The sequence below is a fragment of the Sceloporus occidentalis genome, unplaced genomic scaffold (genome assembly GCF_023333645.1).
Source record: "Sceloporus occidentalis isolate IW3139 unplaced genomic scaffold, rSceOcc1.0.p SCAF_6, whole genome shotgun sequence".
Taxonomy (NCBI): domain Eukaryota; kingdom Metazoa; phylum Chordata; class Lepidosauria; order Squamata; family Phrynosomatidae; genus Sceloporus; species Sceloporus occidentalis.
Window position 1 is genome coordinate 48,306,248 of NW_028316986.1, and position 23,739 is coordinate 48,329,986.

The following is a 23,739-nucleotide window of genomic DNA, read 5'->3' on the forward strand; positions in this document are numbered from 1 at the left end:
TTGCAGGCTCTGCCATCTAGAGCACTTGATCAGATCACTCCAAGCTGCTGGGTGTTGCTTTTTTATTATTATTATTCTTTTAAAATCTCCCCCTCCCCTGCACTCTCTTTTTCCTCTTCTACCCACCCACCCACCCACTCAGCCATCCCTCCCTCCCTCCCCCTGCCTTTGTGTGTCCGTGTGTGTGTGTTTGTGTCTGTGTGTCTGTAGCGGGTATTCCCCCCTCCTTTACACACATACACACCGTGTTACGTGGACCCAGGCTCTGATGGACATGAACTTGGACACTTGCGACAGCCCCATGCCTGGGGTCCCTTAGGAGGCTTTGGGGGGAAAGAGCCTTGGGAAAAAAAACATCAGGCTGCTTAGCCTTTGCAAACAGAGTATTTTGGAAACAATAGGGGAAAAAGCACAAGTTTATTTTTCCTTTTACACACACACACACACACACACACACAGACACACACCAGTCTTCTATCCTCCTCCTCCTCCTTCCTTTTTGTGTGTTGTGGATCTGTCCAAGGAGACTCCAGGATTCAAGTCCTTTGGACTTTCTGCTGAATCCTCTGCAAAGCATCCTTCCTTTCTTCTTATTCTTTTTTCCATTGCTGGATCGAGTCAGGATTCTAAAAAAATATATTGTTGTTGAAGATCAGAAGGAGAGAAAGAGAGAGAGAAGGAGGGCGAGAAAAGGGGATGAATGGCAGAGCAAGGAGAACTCCATCCTTTCCGGAGCTTCTTTCACCAAAGCAAGGCTCAATGTGATTTCTGAAAGGTAAGCATTGGGATGTTTCCTCTAATAAAAAAAACTCTTCAGGTATATCAAATAGCATCCTTGAATGTCAGGGGGGAGGGAAGTGTTTGCAATGGCTTGGAATGGTATTCAAGGGGAGCTGTCGAACTTTTTTTTTATTTCTGTGTTGCTGCAAATCTTTTCTGACAAGAGATTTTGTGGAGGGGAAAGAGTCTGGGTCCCATAATTTTATAATGAAGATGCTGAAATGGAATGTGGTTGGTTTGTGGATTGCTGATTTTGTTTTCATGTCCAAATGCTTGATAGAAATTGAGCATTTATCCATGCTGGAGTAGATTGAAGATCAATGAGGTTTTGCAGAGGCAGGTTCAGGTTGGCTATTCTATTCTAGAAAGAAAGAAAATATGTGAAAGCCACCTAGGATTTGGAAAAAAAAGGAGGAACTTTGCTATGCAGCTAAACTCCACTGGGTATGAGAATGTCCAGTTCAAGGACAGAGGATCTTGTGAGGTGTCATGGACAGAAAAGGCACTGGAAGACACATGAGAGAAGACCCTGAGTAGAAACAAGGGACAAGAAGGAAACAACTGAGGGCAGGAGGAATGCCGTGATGTCTCAGGCTGCATCCACATTGCAGAATTAATCTGGTTTGATGCCGCTTTAATTGTAATGGCTTGGTGCTGTGGAATGTTGGGAACTGTATCTTGTTGTGGCCCCAGAGCCACAACAAACTACAATTCCACAGCATTGACCCATGGCAGTTAAAGTGGTGTCAAAACAGATTATTACTGCAGTCTGGATGCAGCCTCAGATAGCTAGGAAACCTCAATCTCTCTAAATTGCAAATGATTCCCAAGGGACTGGGCAGCTAGAACGGTCCAAGGGCTTTATACCGATAACAAATGGTAAGTCATGAATTGACACCCTGGCAGGAATGTGCCATAATCATGTCACTCTGGCATCATCCAATGTTTACACTTCCCCCGAAGTGGTGGAGCTTGTATGTCGTATGAACGTATGATAAGTGTCACGTTCTTAGAGACAGACACACATGCCTAAATAGAACCCAGATCAGATTAAGGGAAGGGATCATTTATGACAGAGGAATACCCCAGCAGAAAATGGTTCAGTACATTGTGATGGGTATACATCTGTAACTTCTCCAGACCCAATGAGTGGGTAGCAGCGGACAACCAGTATAATTCATGTACAGTTGAAATCTGCACACACACCCCACACAAAAGAAGTGAAAACATTTATTTATAGGGGGAATATATATTTTTGGTAGAGTACATCTGCTTGGTAATTTTCACTTCCTTGAGAAGCAAAAGAAGCATTAAAGAAGCTGAGGATTTTTCTTGTGTTTTGTGATGAGCTCGAATGGATAAGAGCAACTCCCCGGCTTGGTACTCAGAGGGAGGAGGAAAGTCAAAAGATGGACACAGCGCCAAGAGTAGCCTGTTGTACTACTGTGCAAATGAGTTGCTGAGATAAACAGGTATGGCCTCAGATACCCAATTTCTGTGTCAATCTGATCAGCAGCATCTGGCACACTATATGGCACAGTATGTGTAACAATCAAAAGTCAGAGAGGTGGCATCTGATGTCACTTGTTCCCATTTCAAAGATTGTAGATGTTATCAATTAGCTTATGACACTACAAATGTCATTCTCAGTAAGCCAGGATTTGGTTGTGGGAATGACTGTGTATCCAGCAATCATCAGCACAATGATACAGCATAGAATGGCTGGGCATTACTTTTATTATTTAGATATTGTCAGACCCCCTCCCCTTTTTACTTGTTAGTCCTGCACATAGTTAGCTGCGTATTGGCACATGCCCAGTCCATGCTGTTTGCACATGCCTGTCAAAACAGAGCAAAGCAAAGACAGCTGCAAACCTCTTTAGAATTAATGACCAACTGAAAGAGATATATTGCTTTTAGCAAAATACCCAAGGCAAAAAATGTATACATTTGTATAGCTTTGAGAATTTGCACCATATGTATCATTGGCTTTTTTGATCTTGCTGTCTCTGCTATATGACTATGATGAAATAAATGATATTTAGATTCCGGCTCTTATTTTAGGCTCTTCACCATTCCAACACACATTGAATTCCTTCTGTCTAGGCTATCCAGCATGTACATTTCCACCCTTCCAAGGGCCACTGTTTGCTGTTCCTCCCTTCAACCTGCATACTTCCTCCTCACTGTTGCTACCATTTAACCAAACTTACTTAGATTCAGATGTGGACAGCAATTGCTTTGGTTGCCTTTCCCTTTTGAGAAAATGTGAACACATCATTTCTGTGGCAGCCTCCATGTCCTTTTCTGCCGGGTGGGGTAGAGGCTGACAGCTCCCTGACAGTTCCTTACAAGTCATTTCACCCTGTCTATTAGTGATGAACGTCAATCTGTCCACTGTGATGCTTGAAATGTTGCTGTCTTATCTGTTTTGGGAGTGACTGAGAGGAAAAGGTCATTTTGGAATGGGGTGTTTCTTTTTGCCAGTGAAGACTGACAATGTTGTGAGTGGAAACCAGCTATGAAACAGTTTTCAGTCTTGGTGATGTAGCTGGGTATTACTCTTCCACTTAGCTCCTAATCTACAACATGGGATGAAAAAATGGTGGATTGGCAGGTTTTGAATACATTTTTTAAATGCTCAAAAGGCAGAGAAAATGGAGCATTTGGGAACTAGGCTCATTCCTCTTTCTCTTCTTCACCACAGATGTCTCAGTATTACATCTAAGAATGGAAACAAATTCATGCTTTTAACTTCTCCAGTCACAAACAAGAGACTTCTGGGTAAAAAATATTCATCTCTGTTGTATTTTTGAGAGCCAAGGTGCTTTGAAGCATTGAGAGCAAACATAAGCAGTGCAGAAAGATATTGTCAGGTACAACTTTCCCTACAGTTAGGAAATAGCATTATATAGGGCAAATTAAAATTGGACTAGAAAACATGGAAACTCCTATTTTTCCCCATACATACAAGAATATTAAACGAGATCTGTACTCCATTTTTTAAAGGAGAATTTGAATAAATATTTCAGGACCATCAGATTAAAACCTGCTAATAACTGTAAAAGCCTAACCAAAATCCTCCATACGAATGCCAGAACTGCTGGTTCAGTATGTATGTGTTCAGACACACAAACATATTTACTTCAATGAGCATGTATTATTGGTATGATGCATTTGATAGTCATTATATGTCAACCATTTCACTGTAACATCTATTTACTCTCTTTTCTGAATGAAGTATTACACATCTTTAAGACTAGAGAAACCATGATACAGTGTGATTGTAAATGAAGGGGAACATGTTCAGATAGCACAAATTATATGAAATGACTGGGAAAGTTATGAATAATGGGAGCACACAATGAGATGAGCAAATCTCAATTCAGCCAATGTTTTTTCTGTAATAAATATTTTGGGGGATGATACAAAGAGAGAAATGACATAAACTTCCTTTGGATTATATATATGATAACTTAAAATTTACATCTTCATGAGTCAGATGCCTTTCATTAGATCTGTGTTTACTGAAAGGCCTAAAAGCTGGCCTAAATGAAGTTGAAATACAATTTCAAAAAGGTAAAATAAGATATCCTGCCCCTCAGGGTGTGTGTGTGTGTGTGTCTGTGTCTGTGTCTGTAAGTTGTTATAGTTTAGTCCACCATTTCTGGCCTGGAATAAAGATAACTGAGAGGTAGGTAGGTAGGCAGGGATACAATGTGGTGGAGATTCAAATCAGAACATTCCAGACCCGAATGCGATTGGTCATTATCTAAAAGATCATTCCCATATCTCTAAGCAATAATATGTCTGTACAGGAGTTTGAAATTCTTTTTTGATTTCTCAGAGATGTTGGGAAAAAAACAGTTTGGCATTTGGAGATTCAAACATATTACATGACAATTAGCATCTAGGAAGCCACAATGACAGCCAACAACTCTCCAGTGTCTTAGGCATCAAACTCAGGCATGACATCTTCCACATTTCCTACCTCAGCTCCTTTAACAGAAGATTCTAAAGAGGAATCTTCAACATCAGCCTGCTCTAGGGATCCCAGGTATTTAATTTTTTATGGGATGTCCTATATTTGGAGGCCTAAAATTTAGTGCTTCATTGTGATGCTGTATTGAAATCCCATATCTCTTGATCTGGTGAGAGTGGGCACTAGCCATGTTCACAACAGGCTGGCCCTCAGCATTTCTTATTCAGAGCACACTGGCTTGTTACGTGCCAAATACTGGAGATTTGTTAGCTCAGCTGGTTTAGCATGAGTGCCCTTTCTCCTGCAGGGCCAAGCAACATGTTCACTAAGTAAACCTCTTATCCCAAGATGGCTGGCCAACCAATGAGAAATTTGCATAGGTCTGGATTTTCACAAAATTTGAGGAGTCCTTACATAGTCCTGCCTCACATGTTCCTGGCCAGTCATGAGCTGGGCTGTGACTGGGAGTACTTTTCTCATATTGCTTTGTGGAAATCCTGGCAACTTTAATGCACCCCAGGCTTAGTATTTCCAGATGTTTGGGGCTACATCCTTTTTTCCATGGCTCACACAGAATGAGGATGGTGGGAACTGTTTTCCAAAATATCTGGAGGGATCCATTTTAAAGAAAATGTTCCCTATGCAACTTGTGTGTTTTGCTGGTAAACTGTGACCATGGAATTGAATCCAATCTGTCCTTATGGAATTTCATCCTGCTAAACTATGGTTCCAGTGGAATTCCATCTTGATTGGTCAGCTTCCAGTGTATTGTCTTGGCATTCCCTAAAACAAACAGTGATTACATAGGGCAAATCATATTACAGTGGCAGTATGATTTCCATACTAGTGAGGCAGTGAATCAATTTGGGATTTTAATCCAGTTTTAAAGGTGCTATCCAAGGTTCTGCAATTGTTTGGAGAGTTATTCTTTGGATAGGTCCTTTAAAACCAAACTAAGACCTAGAGTGACTTGGACTCTACCAGCTGCCACTGCCACATGAAACATCAGTGGGCTCCTGATATTTCTTTGTGGTTCCCTGGATACTTTGTCTTGACACTTTCTCGTAGGAAAAAAAAATCTCCTAGTGCTTACATTTGAAATCCATTTTTCCCAGTGTTTAAGAGACTACTGGGAGCTCACATTATGAAAGCTTGTTTGTATCATCAAACTCCGAGGGCTTATTAAAAAGTATGTCAATTTGTTAAAGTCTCTAGATGATAATAATAGAACATGGCAAAATTAGTAAGTAGGATTGTGTTGTGAGAGCCCAAACATGCAAGGAAGCATCTAGTGAAAGTTCTAGCTGCTTTCTTCAATTCTGGATTAAAAGAAAACAGTTAAAATTTAGATTATATCACTCCAATAAAATCTAAGAATTAATACAATATATATATATATATTGTGCAATATACTGCATCACTACTAAAGATTGTTGAGAGGAAGACCAGATCTTTCAGTAATAATTTCAATCATTAGGGCTATTTTCTTCCAGATACACTTTTGTTACTCATATGACGATGTATAAATGTTCCCATTGGGTATGCATTGTATCAATTTATGGCAGTGGAACGGATGATTATTAAAATGTTGAGAGTCAGAATCCCCATTTGGAGTCTTTTAAAGGTGTTTTGTATCAATCTGCAAGAAGAGGAACACAGTAGCTTCACCTCTTCCATATCCAGTTCCATCCTACCATATGGGGGGCAACAGGTTTGAAGCAGAAAGCCCTCATGTGTGAGATGAACCCCTGATTTCATTGTTCAGCCTTCCAGTTCACATAGAAAACCTCCATGGAAAGCAGGGGAAATTTACTTCAGAACCATCATCCTCCATGTGTTGAAGGTGACTGAAATGTAGGTGGCAGGGGTAAAACTAGTGCAGTTCATTTCTTGTATGTGAATACAAAGTGCTTTCAAAGTGCCTGGATACAGCTTGAAACTGTTAGTGAGCTGCAGAATCTTTGGACAATGTTATTACTGATTAAACTGATCTATTGTCTAAACCAGTCCTACGTAACATGGTGGTCAATGGACCAGTACCAATCCATGATCCATTACTTGTTCATCCCTAGAGCATTTCCTAGAAAGAAGGAAAGAATTGTAGCTAGTGGGTACAAATACGGTACCTAGCATGCTGAAGGGGGGGAGCAATTTCCCCACATCAGACAGCTTAAGAAGCACAGCACATTAGATATGTGGTGATTGTAGTGACAATGCTTGTAGCAGTGTTTGGCTGAACTGCTATGATGTCACAGAGGGCCAAGAGAAGTAGAATGGGTCTTGGGCTGACATTGGTTAAGCAGCACTGTCTCCAGGGTTCTCATGCTTTTTCTTGGGTGAGCATGCTGGGTACCAAAAGTAGAAAGAATGTGCAGGCCTAGAGAAGGACAGATAGAATGAAAAGGAGCCTGGGAAATAAGAGTCATAATCTCCCATATTATCCTGCTTAGGTTTTGGGAACCTCAGGGGCAGCCCTTCTTTCAGCCCCACCACTCTCAAGAGCACATTTGGTAGGAACAGGAGATGTTGTCATGGTGGTACTCTCTTTCAAGGAATCCTACTCTCTCTCTCTCTCTCTCTCTCTCTCTCTCTCTCTCTCTCTCTCTCATTCTCTGTCTCCTTTTTTATTTCTCCTGCTACCAGGCAAAAACAGTTTTATTCAAGTGGGCTTTTAGCTGTTCACTAGTTGCTCTGAATGGGGTTTTTAAGGGGACGGATACTATCTTTCTTATTGCCATGTTTTTGATGACTTTTAATGACATTTTGCTTTGATGTTATAATTTATTTAAGTGTATTTTAATAATGCAATTTTCTGAAAGCATTTGGAAACTTTATTAGGTCCAGGAGGCTGTGGCTACCCTGCTGACTAGAGATGCTTACCAGGACAATAGCTACTTCTTACTATTGATAACTTCACCAGTTTTGTGACACAGTTCAAAGTGCTAGTTATGACATATAAAGCTCTAACTGGCTTTGGTCCAGACTGAGACTCACTCAACATCATATTGCTTGAGTTCAGAGCATTTTAGAATAAGGCTTTCTGTCAGTCTTGTGATCCTCACAGGCTCCGTAAAGGGGGGCGCGAGGCTCTGTTATGCAGAGGTGTACTTATAACAATTTTATAGACAAATGATACTATTTACAGTCGCGCGGGGGGCGCGAAATGTTTTCTTCTTCCTGGGGGGGGGCATGACAGAAAATAATTGAGAAGCACTGCTCTAAGGTGATGCTACCATGGGGTCTTTTGGGGCAGAGAGTGTATGGCTTACTCAAGATCTCCCAGTGGGTTTCCATGCCTGAGCAAGGAATTGAACCTTGAACTCCAGAGTTGTAATTCAACACTCAAACTGCTACATCATACTGGTTCTTTAGGTTTAATACAATAACTTAATTTAACATGAGTTCTTTTTAAACTTGTTCAGAAAGGTTATAAACCTTTCATTTTGGCTATTGTCTGGTTTAGTTCCTCTTTTAAGCTGTTTTGGGATCCTGAACTTGGAGAAAGATGGGATGTACCATAAATGAATAAACAAACACTTTGGCGAGGGATGTTATCTATACTGTTAATGTATGGTATGAGCCATTGTGAGTCTCAGTTTTTGAAGAAAAAGGGACTCTAAAGCAGTCCTATAAATGAAAAAAGATTAGAAGGGAGCCCCAAGATTTAAGGGGAAGAGAAAAGGGCTCTGAATCATGAAGCAAACTAGGACAGAGAATAGCGAAATAATAAAAATGAATACAACAGTCAAGAAAAGCAGAAGTGGAGCGCTACAGAGACAATAGGCTCCCAATGTACAGACTACAGTACATTGTTTTACAATAAAAGAATTGTACTTCATTAGACTTCCCCCTTGTGGGTTTGTAATGTGAGATAAAATACAAAATTATGACGTGGGTACTATATGCCTTTAATCATCTTTATTCAGAATATTTTTGCAATAGCCTTAAGCCATGGGTAGCAGCATTTTAATTGTGCAAAAAGAAATGATCTTTAAAAAAAAGATCAAATTCCATTTCCTGTCATATACTACTACAAAGTGCTTAACCTAGTCCCAGCTGTCGCTTCCAATCCTACCCTATCCACAGATTGTAATGGGAGGGTTGTCAGTGCGTATTTTTTGTTCTTGTATTTTTTTTTCCTGATTGTAATAACCTGAATTACCTTCAGCTTGGAAGGCTGCCAATGGCCTGCATGACACAGGCAGATGTAAACATGTTGCTAAACATTCCACAAAGATGCTGCATGGGAAATGGAAAACATACCATTTCAGAGATGCTGCTGGTAAAATGTTCAAGTTTTATTTCTTTTCATTCTCTTTTCCCCATCAACCCCATCTCTCTTCTTTCCTTTTCTTGGTAGTTTTTATTCCAGAAGGAGACTGGGAAGGAGAGTTTTTTTGATAATAATAATAATAATAATAATAATAATAATAATAATTTTGTTGCTTTATTGCTAGCCTGATAATCCCACACTTGTCTGATTTCCTCTCCTTAATATATTGACATTTGTGATTTCTTGTTGGAAATGCAGCAGCAGTAGTATGTTTTACCCATTTATTATAAATACTGTGGGATAATCTTCCTTATAAATGTATTTTAAAAGCAGCTGTTCTTGAGATCTTTAAAATTATTTTTAAGAGAATCTACAAATTGATCTATTGCCTTTGGGGAATCTCATCCATTGGTCCTGGGCAACTGTTTTCTGGGCAGGCCCTGGGGAAAAACATTTCTGTCACATATGGCTAAAACTGCTACAAAGGCTTTTGCATGGTGTAATAATTTTTAATTTCAAAAATTGTTATACTGCCTTTCTCTCAATACCACCTATAGGCTGCCCAAAGCCATAAACAACAATGGCACAATCTACAGCAAAGCAGGATTATTACATCATGAAGAACAATGCCCCCCAAGCACATGCACCATTTAAAAGCCAGAGTTTAAATATATGTCCTGTTGACTCTTTTTCTAAAAATGGAAAATGTGGAAACTATGATTGCAAGGGCTCACAGCCTGGCCATGACCCTCCAGTCTTCATGGGTCATCTCCAGGTGGTAGATAATGGTGCAAAATCTCCACTTTTGATGGGCTAAATCCAGACAAGAGGGAATCCCATGTGCAACTCTACAGCTCAGCTGGAATATGCAAAGCTCGCTTCATTTGTTGATTCAATTTGCAAAGACTCTCCAGGGTGTCTATGTATTTTCTTGCTTAGCTTCCTGCTTCCACAACACAGATGTGGGCATGGGTACAAGACTTTGTTACAAACCCAGATGCCAACTCTCCCCCCACATCTATTTAGGAAATATCATCACAGGACCTAATGACATTACCCACAATATTAGAAGGATATTGACTTGCACAATGTTGGAGGAATCTTTACCCACCTACAAAGGGAGACTGGAAAGAGAAACAGCAGAACTGGAACATATCCACAAACTCCAGTCCATGAATAGTGGGTTGAACAGAGGCAATAGTTTTTTGATACACTACACACATAATAATACTAGCTAACCCCCTGGTTCCATGGTGGCTCTCTTGGCCAGTTCATCATATCTTCATCCTATTTGCCATTTTCTCACACAGCCTGCTCATATAGATCTGTCCCTGGACTCTTCATGCCATACATCTGAGGAATCAAACTCAAGTCTATGAAAGCTTATGCTAGCAGCTTCTGTATTTCATTTAGGAGATTATTGCACATCTTAATAACCCAACTTACCCCTCCAGAATTGAAGTCTAACTTGAGCTGCATCCGGGTGCTATCATGTAGCTTTTGTCAACAAATCCACCATCTGAGGACAGCACGGTTGCAGCCTGGGTCCCTAAACACGCTTCAGCGACCATTTTTCAAAGCTGTAAAGCTCCCAACTTTGAAAAATGGCCACCAAAGCATGTTAAGGAACTCGGGCTGCAGCCAGATTGTACCCGGATGGCAGATTTGGCAACAAAAGCCATGTGATAGGACCCAGATGCAAACCAAATTAGACTTCAATTTGGGAAAGGTAAAGCGCATTATTGAGATGTGTGATAATCTCCTTAGTCTCAAAGCTATTACAGGATCATTTTGCATACTGTTTTTTCAGACTAACATGACTATCTGCTTCATCACACTAGGGGACAAACAGGATTTAAACAAGATTTAAACAAGAGTTAAACAGGAAATGCCTGATGTTTATCACACAACATTTAACTCTCGTTTAAATCCTGTTTGCCCCCTAGTGTGATAAAGCAGCATGTCTTTGAATCTTTCCCTCCCAGTTACTGTGGCTAGAAGCTACATTGTTGTTGTTGTTAATTGCCCTCATGTTAACCTCACGTCTTGGCAAACCCATGGATGAGGCCTCTCCAAGACCTTTCATCTTCCACTGCTCTGTTCAGCATCTGCAGGCCCAGGCCCAGGACCATGGCCTCTCTGATTGAACCAAGCCATCTGGCATGTGGTCTCCCTCACTTTCTACTGCCCTCTTTCCTAGCATTATTGTCTTTTCCAATTATTTATTCCTTCTCATGAGGCCAAAGTTGACAGCCTCAATTTAGTCATCCTGGTTTTCAGAGGGATTTCAGGATTGATCTGTTCTAGAACCTATTTATTTGTCTTCATCCACAGTATCCTCAGCACTCTTCTCCAGCACTACATTTCAAATGAGTTTATTTTCTTTCTATTAGCTTTTATTCACTGTCCAGATTTCACATTCATACATGATAACAGGGAATAGGATGGCTTGGATGTTCCTCAGTTTCATGTTCATATTTACATTTTTACACTTTAGCATCTTGTCCAGCTAGTAGACTACATGAAATGTTTCTTGTCATATCTTTCAAAGTATGTGAGAAGGAATAATCTCTTCATTTCATCTTGATCTGGGAATGGTCCCTTTAGCTAAGATTTCTCTTTTAATTTCAAAACAGGGAAAGAATTCTCTCTTCACCCTCTTGACATCTAAAAGATAAGCTGTGAGCAACTGTAGTTCTTACTTAATGCCTAATACTTAATGAAGTCACAAGAGGTCTTCCTTTGATATCAGGTTTTGGCCTAGAAACTTCAGGGTCTGGAACAATTCTGAACTGACAACCCTAGTGGGGACTAGTTGTCTCTCTGTGTGTATTGTACTGTTTAGGACTAACCATACAGAAAGTGAGAAATGGCAGTCAAGGGTCAATCTGTCCTACAGATTTTAATAATTAGACAAGTTGCTAAGAATACAGCCATTCCTTTAGGTCCTAAAGTGCTTGGAATTCTAAAAGTTAAAACCTTTTAGCATGTGGAGCTTGTCTCCTCTTTGCTTGTCATCAAGGCATTGACAATTATTTATTTTATTGTGTTTACTTCATTTATATGCTGGCTTACTCCCAAAGTGGGATCCAAGGCGGCTTTGCTATTTCATACCAACTCATGTAAATGGTACTAATGTAATTGCACAGACTTCTTTTCACTTCCAGGACTTCAAAAACTAGGGACAGCCTCAAATTGAGAAGAATATCCAAGCTATGAACCTGCCTTTTCAGGAGAAGTATAGCCATATCCAGAAGAGAATCCAGATCCCTAAACTCCATCTTGTCTGAGACTCAGTCATCCAAACCACACTTCAGAATAATATGCTTTGAACACTGGGCACTTTAATTTTCTATTTCTTTCATTTTTCCCCTCATCTGTATGTTTTAATAAATGATCTTACTCCTGATCAAAGCCTCTTTTGCAAACTGTACAGCTCCTATTTCCTACTGTACATTTTATTTTACTGAGGTACAAAATGTATTGACCTACACCTTAGAATAATGGCTAGCCCTCATTCCTTCACAGCTGCCCAACTCTGTCTAAACCAGCCTTCTCAAACCACATGCCCTCCATGACTGTTAGACTACACCTTCCAGAACTAGTGAACTATAACTTGTCTGCCAGCATAGCTTTTGATCAATCTAAAGGGAACTCTGTTCCAGTTAGTAATAATTGTCTCTTTTTTGTAGACTAATCCAAAGATCATTAATAAAAGATCTTTAATGAGTGCTACACCATGACAGAACCTACGCATCTTCATAGAGCTGTTTCATTAATTCTGGTATTCTATAATAGACAGCAGATGAGATTTTAAACAGAGTAATAGCAGAGATAGTGGCATCTAGTTTAAAACAAAGGTGTTGAAAAGGCCACGGGGGGTGAGTATTTCAGAAAGAGCCAGTTTCTAATCCTCCCGGCAGGTGTTGTGATGTCACAACCATTGTGTTAAACTGGGTAAGATAATGAGATGGGTCCTGGAATAGCCAACAAATCCTGGTAGTATGATTCTGGTTGGCTGCAAGATAAGAGGCTGGACTGGTGCATCCCAGTTCATGTCAGCATCTAGTGCTAACAAGAAAAGAAAGGTAGATTAAGGAGGAGGTCAGCTGAGACTAAATTCATATTATGCTGCTTCTTTTCTCTTTTAGTTGGTTTAATGCTGAGCAGGGAAGACAAGAAAGTGTATGCTGAAAGAGAAGCTTGCTCTCTCTCTTGTCTCGTTATTTGCATTATGCCCGAAAAAGACATTTCTATTTGGACTCAGGATGGCATTTCATAATCTAATCTACAAGGAAATGCTGCAGTAGTATGCTATGAAATATCAATGGATTGATGTGGGGCAGTTACATGGACTATATCAAAGACCTCAGTGGTCATTACTGAAGTCTATCCATGAAAATCAAGTTCATAATGGATCTTGATTCTACATGTGGCCATTCATAAAGAGGGAGAGAATAAAAAATTAAATGTGGTCATTTTTTAAAATAATGACTTCATACAACATGTACTGATAATCCATTGAAAAGGAAGCGCTCAAGAGGTTTGGCGACAGGGTCAAACCTATTTTGGATGGAAAGAGCAGAGTTGGTGACTGAATTCTTAGGTAGTTTCTCAGGTCTTGACCTGAGGATAAGGCATAAAGCCAAATAAAGGTGGGTGATCTGTACAAAGCCCATCTCAGTTCTATGCATGTCTATTCTCAGGGTTAAGATGTAGTACAATGGCTGCCTGGGTGGCCCAGTTCAGTTCCATGCCACAGCTTCCTTGGTTAAAGCACAGTTCCAGTCCATGCAACAACTTCCTCAGCTCAAAGCCAGAGTTCAGTTCCATGAAACATCTCAGAGATGTAGGTGGGTTTCATATAAGCAGGGAAAAACCACTCCAGCTTTTAGCCTAAACTCCAAAGGAGCTGTCCAAGGGGCTGCCCCTATTCTGAGGGTAGGATTTTCCCCCCCACCTTGGATAGCTTCTGTAAAATTCAGAATAAAAAAAGCACTGACATGGGAGGCAACAGCTGCTGATTGCCACAATTTAGGAAGCAACTCAGCAAAACTACACTTAACAAATGCTCCCAACGGTTTGTTTTTTTAAATCAATTGTTCTTCCTTTTAAAACTATGCCATTAAAGGTAAGAGCCTCTCCAAGTGGCTAGTAAGTCTGGCTGGCACCATATACTTTCAACATGGATATGAAATACTCCATAAATGAGATTATGTGATGACAAAGTCCTGTTTCCAGGGCATTTCAATGGGAGAAAGTTGGCGGTCCCCATGTTCATGTAGGGACAGGTAGCTATCATTTTTCCATGCAATGTTTTTATCAGAGTATTGATTCTAATGCAGTCTTGATTCCAATGCAGAAACAACTAAGTAGAGCCACACAAAATAAGATGTAAATAAAAAAGCATAAAAGAGGACTTTAAAGTTCTTGAAAAGTACAACCAAAAGGTGAAATAAAGAGTTTTTGACTCACACCTAAATTATTCTCAACCTTGTTATCAGGCAAAGTTAATGAAGAGGGATTCCATTATCAAGGCACTAGTGCTGAGAAAAAGAAAACAAACAAATGGATGTTATGTGCTTTTGCCAGAGGAGATACATGGATATGGGCATTGACAGATTATCCATGAGCATAGATAAATTGATATGGAAATAGCACTTCTTCAGGCACCTGAGTCCCAGATCATTTAAAGGTAAATGTCTGTATGTGGAGGTGGGGTCAGGAATAGAAAGGCAATAGTGGTGCTCTTCTAAAACTGGAGACAGATTATTTGTGCATACAATGGATCAGTTGTATTCTGCTCTAACTGTACCTTTCAAACCACTTTCAAAGGCATCTCTAAGTAAACTTGTGGCAGTGGTTTCATTTGCAGGTTTCTTGAGCACTGGTAGTCACAGACTATCCCTGTCCAGGAGGGAGTCACAGATATAGCACCAGCAAGAGTTGGAAGAAGCTATTCTATGGTACAGAAGATATCTCAACATGATGTGCAAGGTCAGCTTTCCCATTAAACTGATGTCACAGTTTGTATTGGTGGTGCAACCTAGGTCTTCTACTAGAAAGATTCCCATCACTACTCTTTAGCTTTGATCTCTAGAAATGGATGTTGTCTGCCTTCCTAACAGTAAAGTAGACAACATTCAAATGTGTTCTTATCCTGAACAACAAAGGCTTAGATACAGATTTTGGAAACTAAGCCGGGTTAGCCCTGGTTAGTACTTGGATGGATGACCACCAGTGAATGCCAGGTGCTGTAGGCTATATTTCAGAGGATTTGGCAAAACTACCTCTGAATATTCCTTGCCTAAGAAAACCCTGTGAAATCCAGGAAGTCACCATAAGTCAACAGGTGACTTGAAAATACATATGCACACAACAAAGGGTCTATAAAAAATGTCATCCATTTGGAGATTTTCATCCCTGACAAAGAGAAAATGAGTATCCAATGGCTTTCTCTCGGTTCATTCATTAGCAAGAATAAAATAAGCAAAGATTTGCATCCCTATCTCTGTGATAATGGGTCCTTAGAGACATGGATTGTGGGGTGATCCCCCAGGGTACTTCATAGTGCTTGTCTCTGAGGATAAATGGGTGTGGGGCTGGACAGGTAAGGGTGGTGAGGGGGTACAAGTGCAAGGGAACAGTGACACTCAGGTTGTGGCATTATTTGATTCATCAAAAACCTAATTACAAACCTGGATCTAGGAGAACCACCAGACTATGGATCTGCCCCTTCAGTGAATTGGAGACCATTTGACAACTGATTCTCCCTGGTCACTAGAGCAAGCATCATTGTTTTTTTCATAGAATCACAGAGCTAGAAGAGACCACAAGGGCCATCCAGTCCAACCCCCTGCCATGCAGGAAATCTCAATCAAAGCATCCCTGACAGATGTCCATCCAGCCTCTGTTTAAAGACGTCTAAGGAAGCAGACTCCACTACACTCCGAGGGAGTTTGTTCCACTGTCGAACAGACCTTACTGTCAGGAAGTTCTTCCTAATGTTGAGGTGGAATCTCTTTTCCTGTAGCTTGCATCCATTGTTTCGGGTCCTGTTCTCTAGAGCAGTAGAAAACAAGCTTGTTCCCTACTCAGTATGACATCCCTTCAAATATTTAAACAGGGCTATCATATCACCTCTTAACCTTCTCTTCTCCAGGCTAAACATCCCCAGCTCCCTAAGACATTCCTCATAGGGCATGGTTTCCAGACCCTTCACCATTTTAGTCGCCCTCCTTTGGACACGCTGAAGTTTTTCAACATCCTTTTTAAATTGTGGTGCCCAGAACTGGACACAATATTCCAGGTGGAACCTGACCAGAGCAGAATAGAGTGGAACTATTACTTCCCTTGATCTAGACACTATACGTCTATTGATGCTGCCTAAAATCACATTGGCCTTGTTAGCTGACGCATTGCACTGTTTTTGGAATTGAACTTCTGTTTATTAGTATTCACCCAGCATATAAGTGGCCCCTTCTGCACTTCCATAACTTTACTTGACTCCAGTGACAAGGAAAAATCATGCTGGTGTCTCATAAACTTGCTGATGGCATCTTGGACAAGATCTTTGGATGAACACATCTGCCATCTTTGCATAAATATTGAAAAGTAGGTTTGTAATTCTTTAGTTATGTCTCAACACACTCTCTATACCATTACCAGGCTGCTGAACATCTTCTTGGAGGGGGATGGAGGATTTTACTGGATGTTGAACTTCATGCCATTCGAAGCAAGTGTAAATGTTTGTTTAATAGCCTGCCTTTATTCTAGCACAGGATCTGAGTCAGTTATAATCCCTTAATCATACTTTCAACTACTTTTTGTAGTTCAACTACCCCCCCAAAAAACCTGCATTCTTTCCCAGGGTGTGTAGCTGCCAAGACCCTCCACTGAATCCAATTACTCCTAAACTAGTCTAAAATGCTTTCCCCCCTTGTGTAATGGCTGTTATTTTAATTTTTAGGCTCTAAACCTGCCAGAACAGATATAGCAACCAGGCAATACTGAACACATAATATAAGACCATTAAATGCAATGTATTATGTTTATAGGAAGCCTAAATACCTTAAAGACATGAGATCCTGCCTTATCTCGGAAGCTAAGAGGGTCAGGCCTGGGTAGTATGGGGACAGAAAACCACAAGGCAGTATGGTGAGCCCTCCATATTTACAGATTTTTTATCCAAGGATACAAGCATCCATGGTTTGAAAAAATATTTTAAAAATGTATAAATTCCAAAAGCAAACCTTCATTTGTCTATTTTATATAAGGGGCAGCATTGTACAATGCCATTGTATTTAATGAGACTTGAACATCCACAGATTTTGTTATCTATGGGGGGTCCCAAACCCCAGCAGATACCAAGGGCCCATTGTATTAGGTGTTGTAACCTATTTCAGAGAAGACAATGGCAAAACGCTCTCAGGATTCTTTGCCCGAGGAAACCCTATGAAATACATGGAGTCACCCTAAGTCAACATGGAACTTGATGGTGCATGCACATGCACACACTATGTTTATGGATCTTTTGTTTTAATTAATCACTAGCTATATTACCCACCATTGTTTGGGACAATCTTTAATCATGATTCATGATTATTCAGTTTCAATTGCTCTGGAGGATGACTGCCTATCTTTTTGGGTGCTCAAATGTTTCTTGTGTTGCACATCAGTCCCAGTTGCCCTTGAGAGAGCATGCCTCTCCCAACTGGCTATCAAACACACTACTATGAATGGAAAAATCATTGAAGTAGCCTCTCTCCACACCAAATGAATTTTGTTTACACCATGTCAACAATATGTTAAGTCAGATGATTTTAAACATATCCTCCAAATGTGTTTAAAAAATCTAGCCATTTGCACATGCTACAGGAAACAGACAGAAACTTAGTTTTATTTGTGTAAATTATATATAAACTAATCTACATTTTTACACTTCCCCTTTCAAACTGAAATCCAAATTCTAATCCCCTCTGTCATGCATCTGACTCTCATTACAACATTCTTAGAGAACCTCTAACTTTATCTACCATCTATAAATTCATTCCATCCAACACTCAGTAGCTGTCTCTTAAGCTTCATATACTATTCTGAGCACACCATTTGATACTACAACGATAATATACAATATAAGAACACAAATTATTTTTACAAATTACAAAACATCATACCCACTTCTTGCAGTTGTCTTTCAAGCTTGTTTTTCTGCTGCCTGGGGTTTTAATCCATTTACTTGAACCTGGCATGGGTTGGCAGTTAGCAGCTATATGGAGGTATATTATTGTCTTATCTTGATTACCTCAAAATTACCCCACATAGGTGTGTCCCAATACTTGAGCAGTGCAGGATGCTCTGATGCTTTGTTCCTGTTATAAGTGTTATGCTTAAAAACAACTGTAGAAAGCAGGGGTACGTGCTTGTGCATTGCATGTTTTCTTGGTGTGTTGGCTACTCCACTGGCTTGTTAAAAGCTAAAATAGATTTCACAAGTTGTTCTCATTATATTCCATAAAACTGGCAAGGAATGAAGTAGCAAGTAGTGAAAAACACATTTGTGTGTCATCATTCTGGGTGCAGTCTGTCTGTCTATTGTTGTTGGCTGTTGTTTTTAAGAATCTGAGTATCTGTCATTCTCAACCAAAACCCTCAAAATAATGTCAATGGAATACTTCTTTCATCTGATGATCAGATCCATCAATTCCAGACACAGCCTGTATTTCTGGGCCTGCACACTTTGAATCTTTTGAGGCTCATATGAAGACCCTGATGTAACCTCTACATAAAAGAAATCCAATGAATCTTATAATTCAGGTCAGAAACATTTCATTTTCCTATGGAGAGTTTCATGGACACTATGCAACACAATGAAAAGCTGGCTGAATCCTCACCTGTGCCTAACAAAGTGAAAGGAGAAACTTTAGAAGAGCTCTCTAACTGATCAAGATACTTAAAATCATTCTCTACTTTCAGAATAGGATCCATATTTTGTGGCTGAATAGATATCACTTTAAAGGGCAACATTTCCTATCAGTTCTAGGCAGTCAAAGGCTGTGACTGTAACTCACAGTATGAAGCAGTGAAGGAACTTCATGTTCCCTGTTGGTTTTGGAGTCTAAAGAGTCAATGAGTAAGCCCTAGGAATATGTGAAGAATTCATTTAAGTTCATTCTTAAACAATGATTTAATAAAATTCAGATATTTCTTCAGGTTCTGTATGGAATGAACTTGAGATCTATTTATTTACTTTTTTTTATTTTTATAAGTCAGATTTAGGAGAAGTCAATACTGACAGAGGTTGGCATCCTGTTTGTTGGTCCCAACTGGAGTAGACTGATTTAATCACCTGTTGAATGGTGAATCAACATGTAGATAAATCTAATGGATTCAATGACCTACTCTAGTCAGGACTAAAGAAGTTAGGCCAGACTCTGCCATCCAGCCTGAGAGTTCTGAATGCAAAGTCTAAGTTTGTATCCCTGTATTAGTGCTGAATTAGGCCTCTTGGTGCATTATTTTAGCAACTCTGCTTTTCTCATGATTGCTCAGCCATGGCAAAGAAAGGCAGACAAAATCTGCTGACTCTAAGCAGCCTGCTTTTTTTTTAATGCCTTACTTTCCTTGTGACTATAGTGCCCTAGACCTTCTTCTTGCCCCCTACTGTAATTGTTTAGTGTGGTGCAGTTACACTGGCATAGTGTAACTGTGCCATAGCAGGATTCTGGCCATAGAGCAGTGGTCCCCAAACCGTGCTGTTTAAGGGATTTTGGACTTCAGCTCCCAGAACCTCAGACTATTGGCCAACATAGTTGAGGCTTCTGGGAGATGCAGTCCAAAATCTCTAACAGGGCACAGTTTGGGGTCCACTGCCATAGAGTTCCACCTCTATTTTCCAAGAGGGTCTGCATCTTTAACACCTTTATGAAAGCCACATGCAACATACACTTCTCCTTCCTGGGAATAGTTATACATAGTGAATGGTGCTCATGCAAATGAGAGAGAATTTCATATTTTTTAAATAATTTACCAAAATTTGTAAATTTGATATTCAGAAAGGAAAGAACTTGAGATTCAAACAAACGGTGGGAGAAAATAAACTGGTAGATGTTTCCATCCCTTTTAAGCCTAGAGAGAGGTACCTGATGAACTGGCAACCAGGTTATAAAAGGCATGGCCTTCTATAGGAGCTCCCATTCAAGAAATGGCTTAGAGTTATGAAGCTTTAGTCTTTCTACTGGGCTAAAACACTGATATTGACACAAGGTCAACACTTCTGATGATCCCCCTGCCCCCAAAAACAGAATGAAAACTGTGTTATGAAAGAAAGAAGGAAATGAAGTCCTATCTACATGTACATAAACATGAAAAGGACTTAGTAGAGCTGACCAAAAGAAAACAAAAATTGCATTAACAGTGTCATGTTTTTAACACCTTGAATACTGATGGATGGCATTTTATACACGGTAAGCTAGCTCAACTGTAAAAGGAAGGTTGTGGCATCTTGATATTTATTGTATATTGCCCCCCCCCCCTTCAAATTACAGTACAACATTGATTCCTTGTCCTCAAATTTCAGGCTTAGCTTTGTGTTTGTAGTCAGCTGAGCTCATCTAGCTGGTCCTACAGAGACTGAATAGAATTGTAGATTGTAATACTTGCCTTTAAAAAAAAAAAAGATACACAGTTCTGGCAACAATTTTTGTTGTTGAGGATCACAAGCTTTCCACAGTCCTTTAGGTCATGAAGGCTAACCTTGTCCTGACCTCTATTTGTTAGAGTAACTAAAATGGACAGTAAACTGGCAAATCCTATTGATTCAATGGATCTACTCTAATTGGGACTAGCAATAGGTACAAATCTTCATTCTCTAGCATCTCTTTTGCCATGATCTGCATGTTCAGCTGACATGAAAATAGACTTTTCAAGCATTACAACCTATATGGCAAGCCACTCTATCCCAATTTGTGGAAGAGGCCAAAGGCAAAGGCAGATGCTGGGTGTGGCCTCTTGCCAGGGGTGAGAGCCTATGGGCCTGCCTCATGGCAGGGTCTTCTCTGTTATTTTTGTGAAAGTTCCAACAGCTGTTGTTCCAAGCTAAGTGGGGAGATATCTAAAGTTGACCAAAGGTTAGGAGATTTCATGTTGTATCAGAAAGATGTACAGCTATAACATTCCCTTGATCATCATACCAGATCCTGTCATTGTGTAAATATAAATGTTGGTCTTCATTTACTTAGATACAAGCAACTGTTACATAGGTACAAGTAATCATGTACTTAGGTACAGGAGAGTATTGGTGAGAATCAAAAGTAGTTTCATTTTGGCTGGGTCAGACCATGGCCTGTGGCTTGACCACAAAGAATCTCCCCTTTCCCCCTCCTCCCCCAAATTGTGAGGCACTCTGTCCACAAGATACCAATGCCCTTACATAGTCTGACTAAGATACCATGAGAGTGTCCTCACAAACATTCAACTTCCCTTGCAAAGTTTTTCAGCATTTATGGACATTCAGATATACATGCTCGGCAGTGCTTTGGAAGGTGACAGAATTTAAGAGAACTATTCCATGTGCCCATGTTAATGCTTTGACTTATTTTATTCCTCCTCTGTCTTTGATGCTAATATAAAAGTCATGCATTAACTGCTCTATCGGCAAAGCTTCCATGCCATTTACAAGTTTTCCTATAATTCATGCTCTTTTCATATGCCTTCTGACTCAATGAATAGAAGCATTATTGCTTTTATCAAAATTCTGCACATTAGGGGTGTAAATGTGTACTTATTTCATTGTCACAGAGAAGACAAATCATCTGAGAAGCTTCCTCCCCATTGGTGAAATTACAAGAATTTCTGTGCAGTTTTGTTTGCTTTTCAGGATATATATATATATATATATATATATATATATATATATATGGCTTTTGTACAAAACACATACTTTTGCACAGAAAACTATATTTTACACAAAAGTCTCTGTTTCCTTTGCAAAAATTCCAATTTTTAAAAAAATAAAATTGTTGAAAACAAATTCTCCAAAATGACCTCAAATGTGGAATTTCTTGTGGCAGTTGACCATTTCCTTGACAGGGGTCACAATATCTCACTGAACACAAAGGAATTTTGTTGTTTCTATGTGAATGAAGAGATTGGAAGAGAGGTTGATATAAACAAAAGCACCAACAATAAGAATAATCTCCTGAAAAACTGGGAGTATTTCACCTAGTCCCTTTAAAAGGCATCCTCCATATATTTTTTTCCTTATATTGGAGAGCTCTGTTTACATACCACCTCTTAAAAATAAGTGTTCTATAGAAAAGTTTTGATTCATGTCTGCTCTCAAGGTGAAGCTGGTATACTGAATGGTTCATCTGTGTATCTTTTCATAGTAGCCTAGTTTTATTTTAATTTTATTTTTTATTTATTAAATTAAGTGACCTTAGGCAACAGAGATGGCTGTTCCGCTCAACTCTGTCCTCACAAAACTATGTGAGATCAGATGAGGTTGAGAATAACAGATTAACTCAAGGTCACAGAACTGCTAACATAACCAAGACTGATCCTGAAAGTACCACGTTCCTTCTCTGCATCTGATTTCTGTCTCACCTTCATGTTATATTGAACTGGGAATTCTAACAGATTTTTTCTACTCCCATTTTAGCTTCAGTCATTTAGATATAGTCATTTTAGGTTTAGTTTGCCTAATGCCGTATGGTGCGAAACCATGTGCTTGTAATAAGCAATTTGTCTTTCTCAATCAAAATACATATTGCCCTGTTTTATATCCTGCAGGGGCAGGGGACTTCTATAAATATGAGATATAAATATAATTACATCTAAAGTGTATTTGAATTGATCTGCTGGAGGGAAAAGCAAAACAGCAAAGCTCCAAGTCAGTTGTTATGCTTAAACACAAACAGCTTGCCCAGACAGCAATGAATTTGGGTTGCCATGTTATCCTCAAAGCAATTGACTTGGCTTGAGTGAGGATTTGCTGGTACATGTACATGAAGGCTCACTGCCTGGAGCACAGAAAGAAAGAAAGAAAGAAAGAAAGAAAGAAAGAAAGAAAGAGTTTGGAAGTTTTGTTTTTGTTTTGCTTTGCTTTGCTTTGCAGAAAACCGATACCACTAGCAAGCCTGTAATGTGCTCTACATGGGGCAGCCCTTGTGCCATTTTCGGAAACTTCAATTAATTCAAAATATGGCAGCCAGGTTGGTCATAGGTAAATCTAAATACGACTCTGTTACACCTATCTTAAAGTCTCTACATTGGCTGCCTATTAGCTTCCGGGCTCAGTACAACGTGTTAGTTATTACCTATAAAGCCCTACATGGCCTGGGTCCAGACTACTTGAGGGAATGCCTCCTCCCATACAATCGTTCCCACACACTCAGGTCCTATGGGAGTAGGGTTGCCATAATTCTCCACTAAAACCTGGGACAAAATGTGGGACAAAATCTAGACCAAACTGTAGGACAACTACAGGACAAAACTCAGCCCAAAATGTAGGACATTTAAGAAAAATTGAGGACCTTTAAAAAGGCGATAAAGATGGATCTCTTCTGGCAAGCCTTCCTAGACTAACCTCCAAAATGAGAATCTGAACTGCTCACCTACCCACTGTCTCTTCCTATAACCACTCCTGTAAATATTTTTCCATGCTCCTAATTTTATCTGCATTATCTATGCAACTGGGTATAAT

The 23,739-nt window shown here is 39.7% G+C and overlaps 1 protein-coding gene across 2 annotated transcripts in view; it reads left to right on the forward strand.

The window, feature by feature from the left end:
• Positions 1–447: 447 nt before the first annotated feature.
• The window catches only part of LRFN2 (leucine rich repeat and fibronectin type III domain containing 2), a 399,930-nt gene continuing 376,638 nt past the window's right edge, over positions 448–23,739 (forward strand). For both annotated transcript variants that reach the window (XM_089529571.1, XM_089529573.1), the window contains exon 1: positions 448–775. The gene's annotated coding sequence lies outside the window, so the exon portion shown is untranslated. The remainder of the gene's footprint in view (positions 776–23,739) is intronic.